This window comes from Balaenoptera physalus (genome assembly GCF_965194825.1).
Source record: "Balaenoptera physalus genome assembly, chromosome: 12".
Classification (NCBI taxonomy): domain Eukaryota; kingdom Metazoa; phylum Chordata; class Mammalia; order Artiodactyla; family Balaenopteridae; genus Balaenoptera; species Balaenoptera physalus.
Window position 1 is genome coordinate 48920822 of NC_138897.1, and position 6965 is coordinate 48927786.

The following is a 6965-nucleotide window of genomic DNA, read 5'->3' on the forward strand; positions in this document are numbered from 1 at the left end:
CCATTTTCTTGTGTTGGCCTGTACGAGTCAATTAAGTCAACGTATATATGAGACAACCAGTTCTTGCCAAAAAGTAACTGGAGTATATGATATGAGCTTGTTACCTAAAGTCCTTGCCAAGGTTTTGTGTTATTGAAACCTGAAAGTTCACTTAATCAGAAGTACTTCTTGGTAGAGCACCATGGGTCAGTAGGTGAAGCAATGGCATGGAAAGGACTCTGGGAACATGAATTTTAATTTGGTTCTGCCACTGACTGTGACCTTGATCAAGTCCCCAGACTTGTATCTCAGTTTCCCTGCTGTAAGAGCAGGAGGGGACTGATAATAAAGTTGGCTGAGTGTTGTGTTCTGCTTGCTTTACATCTAGAGAAGGCAAGTTAGCACTGAGTATCTGTTTTATGTGTATTAAAACAGAGCTACAAAAAAAAAAAAAAGTCAAAAGATGATTCTAGATTCATATAGTGAATGAGAAGCCAACCGAATTTGGACCTGAGGGTCTGTAACTCCCCGATCTCCTAGCTTGGTGATACTCTTGGCAATGTTAAAAATGAGTTCAGGTTTTAGTGCTTCAGTTTTCATTTCCTTTCCACTGTCTTCCACAGAAAGTTTCCATCCTCAGTCCTTCCCATCCTTTAGTGAAAGAAATATGTAAGCTGCCTCTTGAAGTCATATTTTTTTACTATGTGGTCTAAGGACGACATGAGCTAAGGGAAACAGAACATGTACTGCAGGCCTGCTGTGAGCCAGACACTGCAGAGCACTAAGTATATAAAATAATATAATCCATCAGGGGTCATGGTAGTTGAGGGCTTACTATGTGCCAAGTGCTTTACGCGGATTTCTTTAAATTATGAAAGCAACTTCCATAGTGTAGCAAACAGCCATTTTACAGATATCGAAACTATGGCCCAGAGTTGCTAAACATCTTCTCCAAGGTCACACGGTAAGTGGAGGAGCAGAAGTTTCACCCAAAGCTTCTAACTCCAGAGTCCATATTCTTAACCACCAACTTACTCTGCCTTCCAAAGATGAATGAGATTAGATAGAACCTCTTGTGAAGAGGCTCACGGATGAGTGGAGGAGAAAGATTCATAAATAACTGCTACGAAAGTACAGAGAAATGTGCAATTAAATTTGTTCAGAGCTGAAGCAAATGGGTGCGTGAGAAAGTGTTGCAAGGGAGACAATATCTGAACTTGAAGGAAACAAATGAGGGGTTAGAAGTAGGCATTCCAGAGATGACAGCATGCGGCTAAGATACTGTAAGATGTGTTGAGGAAGGAACTCTGTGCAGTAGAGTGTGTCTTGAGCATAGTACAACTGGCTCCTTCCTTCCTGAGTGTCCATCCACTCTTAGACCTTGCAATGCCTGCACCAATCCTGAAAGGAGACATAAGACTTCTCACTACTCTGCCCTTCAGCCCAAAGCCCGTGGGGTGGGGAAAATCTACAACTGTAAAGATATTGCCAACTCCACATCAAGCACTGAGAAAATGCCCATGGAACCAGTTTACTACAGCTCCATTGTCCCCCAAGTAAAAGCATAAAATTCTGAGATAACATTGGTTAATCGATAGATGAATGAATTTTGTAATTCTGTCTGAATTTGGAGCCAGTCACAGACTAATGGTAGCTTTTAGGACAATGGCCTTTTGTCACCAGGATCCAAGTTAATCTCACACTCCATGTGACACTAACATATAGACAATATAAATAAGTTAGGGTTCAGAATTGGGTTTGAGTAATGCTATTGAAGATCTGGCAGTGGGAAGGAATAAGCAGCAAGAATGAGAATGCAAGCAAACATGGTGGAAAAAGAGAAAGTCACATTCAAAAGTATTTCTCAAGAGCCTATGAAAATGCAGGCTCAGATCTAGGCTAGAAAGCAAGGCTCTTGCCCTTTATTTGATGTTATTTTAATATTTTAAAGAAAGTGTTATGGAAGCCCAGTATGAACAGGGAAGAAAATTGATTTTTTTCCTTTGTAATGGTATTCATCAGTTTCTGCCTCAGGAGTCTTCCACATATGGTTGTTTTTTCCATAACAACTCATGGGGAGTAGTTAAAATAATATTTAAATTAAAATATTTTCTAAACTATTCCACAGTTGAAAATCCATTATTTTAAGTCCTAACCACAAAAGAAAACACACAAAAGAAAACCGTATTAACTTTATTTCCATATAGGAAATACACAGAATCCTTTAAGAACTCATTTTTGTGTGGTGTTGGAGTAGGTGACAATGTAAAATGTGTGTCCCATGATGAGTCACACTTAGAACAAGATAGAGAAGGATTTAGATTTGCTCTCCCTAGACTTACAGCCCAACTCCTGGACCTTCAATCAATGTTACTAAACAGGCACCTCTGAGTGTGAGCTTAGAAAGATTTTATACAGGGTTTTAAAATATATTATAAATATGTATTTTATATAGGATATTTCAATATATTTCCTCATAAGTATTATTGCTGCTTATCAGGCCTAATAAACAAAACAAGCAAAGACTTCCTGAAAGAAGATTGAGTCACTGGGAAGAAAAAAATCAATGGGAAGAGTCAAGCTATTAACTTTGTAGAATATAATATTGCATTCTGAAAGAGAAAAGGATAAAATTCCTGAATAAAAAATCCAGGTCGCTATTAATGACGATTGTGATAATAAAAATAATGTCAACAAATAATAACTTTGCCTCTATTATTTTTCAATGTTGAATATTTTGCACCCTGAAATAGGTGTCATTCTTATTTTACACTTAAAGAAACCATGGCTTTGCAAAGTTTAGTATAGGAATATATAAACTTAGAAGTCCAGATTCTCCAACGGCTTTCCAACACTGTATTTTAATACTCTCGCAAAATACTTAATTCTCTGCCCTATCCTTCATCTAATCCAGAAACTGTCTTCTTGCAGACTCAGACATGCCTGTCCCTCTAACCAGCTCTAGTCTTAGTTCAGAGCCATGTGAAGGGCTGAGAGCCACAGGATCATTCAACATCAAACTCATGCTTTCTGTTTATATCCTATGCCTATTATTCAGACCTTTTGAATGGCTTCTAATCTCTTGTTGTTGAGGGGTTTTGACCTGGACTCATGACCCCATGTTGCCAAAAACTTCTTTTTCACCCCCTGACCTTGTGTGTTCCGGAATCCTAACCTCAGTATCTGATCCCTAATGCCTGTCTCCCTGGTTTCTGGTCCTCTTACTTGCAAATCTCTCCCTCAGCTGACCTCTCTGGAATTAATCAACAGTCCACCTGCCAGTACATTTTGTGCCTACCCAAACTCCCAATCCTGGCCCCTCTGGCTTTATCTCTGGCCCATTGTCTCCCAAACCCTATTAGAACATGCTTTGAAGAAATGGTCTGATTTTCAAAGAAGCAAAATCAGTTTAAAGCTTTACAAAACATAAGCCTTGAAAATGAACGTATCTACAAAATCCCAATTCTGAAGATATTGACATGCTGATCATGTGTCAACAGACCATGGCACCAGTTATGAGTCAAAATAGGAAGGTGAACAGAGTATAGAAATCAAGGAGCCACTTGGATGGCATGTATTTTCAAATGCATAATTGTCTCTGACTGGCTTATTGCTCCTAAATTACAGTCTCCGGGAAAACAGAGACTTGAACTTCGTTCCGTTTTAGATCCCACACAACGTGCAGTATAATGCCTGACACTAGTTAGCCCTCATACATACATATTGAATTAACTAATTGATTGACTAATGCTTAATGAATTGACTGCAAACAGCCTTTTGATCTCTTGGTCCCCTAAGAGGATCTTTGGCACTTTGATTAGCAATGCATGTCTATAACCATCTGTATCAGTTTCCCTTCCCTGTGCTGTCAGGATTTTAGAAGCCAAGAAAGGACTGAAATCTGTCTTGTGGTCTGGCATTCATCTGCAGTTCCTGAAAAGAAGTGAAAATTAAATAATAAAGTCAGGCGAAGAGAGTAACACACTAGTCCATGTTGTTCAGGCCTATTCTCACACACACACATACACACACACACACACACACACACAGTCTTTCAAGGTATATCTATATCTGGACAGATTAAAATGAATGACAACTCAGGGCAGCATTGAAAGAGAACAAAACATTCAACTACTAACATACACTTGGAAACAAATGGAAAATAACACTGGGACTTTGAAAATGATGGGGGTGTCCCTGAGAGTTTCAAAATGGACTGCCTTCCCTTCTGCTTGAACAAAAATACCACACAACCGAACAAAGAGCTGAGGGGCCGTGTTCCATCCTGAGAGCTCCCCACGTGTTTGCATTGGTGAGGTAAGCAACTACAGAGGAGGGGACTTAAAAGAAGACTTTGTATTGCTTGTGGAGCCTTTCAAGCAGAGCAAGGGTGGAATTCCATCTGTTCAGTTCGGTTCAGTGAGCCGGTTCACTTTTAATGGTTCACTGGGTTGTGACACCTTGTAGAAATTACAACCAATGTTTGAAAAAAACCTTTAGTGATCATTTATGAAACTGTGTAGTAGCATTTGTGAAAGTTTACTTTAAAGTTTTCAGCTCCTGGTGGGTCTAATCTGTTTCCAGGGCATTTCTCTCCCGGTGGAAAAAAAAATAGAGTTAGAAAATGGCCACCAAAAAAGAGGAATGTATTTGTTGAGCTCTGCTTTGCACACTGGCTTCATTTGTGCATGATTTCAGACAAACACAGGAAGTTACCAAGCTTTCACTCAAGGTTTGCATTCACCTAACCATGAGCGTTTTACACGTAGAAAGAGCTATGAATGCCTAACAGTCTTTGCAGCAGCCTAGCAGATACTTTACCTTGAGGAACAGGTAGAATTCCACTCTGCTCGCTTGAATGACTCGCTGAACAATACCAAGTTATTAAGTTTTTCAGCAGTGAGAAGGTGATGGGGGAGGGAGCTCCATCTGATATCTGCTCCGAGGCATCTTGCAAAAAGCCCATGTGCTTGCATGGACCTCTGCAGGAGGCCAAGTACTGATCAGCAATGATTATGGTCTCAGTCAGATGATCATTTTCACTCACCTAGAGGAGAAGAAATAAGGTGCAATGATACGACGAGGTAAAGTGATGGATGGTTATTTGCAGTATGTTTTGCAAGCAGCACGTTGGGCGTGATGAAGAGGAAACCTTGTAAGAAGTTCAACAAATAACAAGATATTCCCACTATGCTTTGGGAAAGCCACCTCAAAACAGCCAGACCTATTTCTCACAAGGTAAAGGAAGCATGCAATATATTGGGAGGGAAAAAAGAGAAAGAGAGAGGAATGCTTAAGGAGGATTTCCACTACATGCACTGGGGATCTGAAAGGAATGGAAGTAAATCTCTAAAACAGAAATCTAAGGTAGGAGAAAATGCAAAAGAAATTGACCACATCAGGCACCAGGTCCAGCTGATTATGTCTTCATCACCGAATGCCACATCGAATGTTTTTGTTTTATTGTGCATTGTACATCATTTCAGTTCACTCCAGCATTTTCATCTGACCATTGCTCAGGAAAGGAGGGGTATGTAAGGCAAAATGGACAAGACACCCCTGGGTCTCAACAGAAAAGAACTTCTTGTTGTAAATATTTTATCAGATAAAAGGATCCAGATTTTTGGCCAACCAAGGAACAAATACCATTCAAAAATAGAGAACTCTTTTAAGTGGTGCTTTCGCCAGTTTTTACTTCCTATACATCTCTGGGATTATCGCATTTATTTTGCAGCTCAATTTACCATATTATTCATCCTAAGACCGCCCCTGGGAACTGTGCTGTTGTCTTTCTTCACCATCACTTCCGGTATCATCATCGCCACATCAAAGCAGGTAGGGCAGAGAAATGTCACTGCAAAGAAACAACCTGATGGGAACCTTGCTTTTCTAAGGTCTCCTCGCATTTCTGATGAAAGCCCGTGCTCTAGACTTTTTGGCGGTTGGTTGTTGGATGTTTTCGTCTTGGCTGTGTCCACGTGCACTTGTCTGGCTCTAACTCTCTTAACTGCCCTCATCTTCCATCAGAGTGACTGGATGGCTAATTTTAAACATTTAGGAAGGTGGGTCAACAGCATGATCTCCAATAGTATTTAGAGCAATATTTTAGCTTATTTTCTCTTTACTAATCTTCCTTTCCAAATCTTCTCATTTTACAGTGAACTTTTCCAGCAAATTAGTTTTAATCAGGTGAAAACTGGGTGACCCAGGAAGCAGCTAATAGGTCAACTCTGTGCACTTTACATATCTACTCATTTTTTTAAAAAAAATAAATGTATTTATTTTTGGCTGCATTGAGTCTTCGTTGCTGCCTATGGGCTTTCTCTAGTTGCCGCAAATGGGGGCTAGTTTTCGTTGCGGTGCACAGGCTTCTCATTGTAGTGGCTTCTCTTGTTGCAGAACACAGGCTCTAGGAGCATAGGCTTCAGTAGTTGTGGCACACGGGCTCAGTAGTTGTGGTGCACGGGCTTAATTGCTCCGCGGCATGTGGGATCTTCCCGGACGAGGGCTCAAACCCGTGTCCCCTGCATTGGCAGGCAGATTCTTAACCACTGCACCACCAGGGAAGTCCCTCTACTCTTTTTCTTTTAGAAGAAAAAAATGTTCTAAAATGCTTTGTGTGTTAATCACCCCAACAAAAGTCAGTACCAAAATCTCCCTATAATTAGGACTGAATTTTTATGAAAATCTATAACAAAAGGAAATGCTTCTCTCTAGAAATAAATATGGAAATAAAAAGAGAAAACTAACAAATATTAATTTTTGCAAAACAAAATGCTTCTGAGTCTCTGGAAAGTACATCAGCTATTTGTGTGTCTGTGGGTTAAATCTTTGTTTGAAACTGCTTCAGAAGCAAACCTGGGTGGCATTTAGAAATCGCAGCATGATTAAAGATTGCTGGCATGCTTTACAAAAAGGGAAGAAGAAAAAGAGGAAGGTCAGGCCTCACTAACTTCTTGGAATTTCTGGAAGACACAACTGACCGT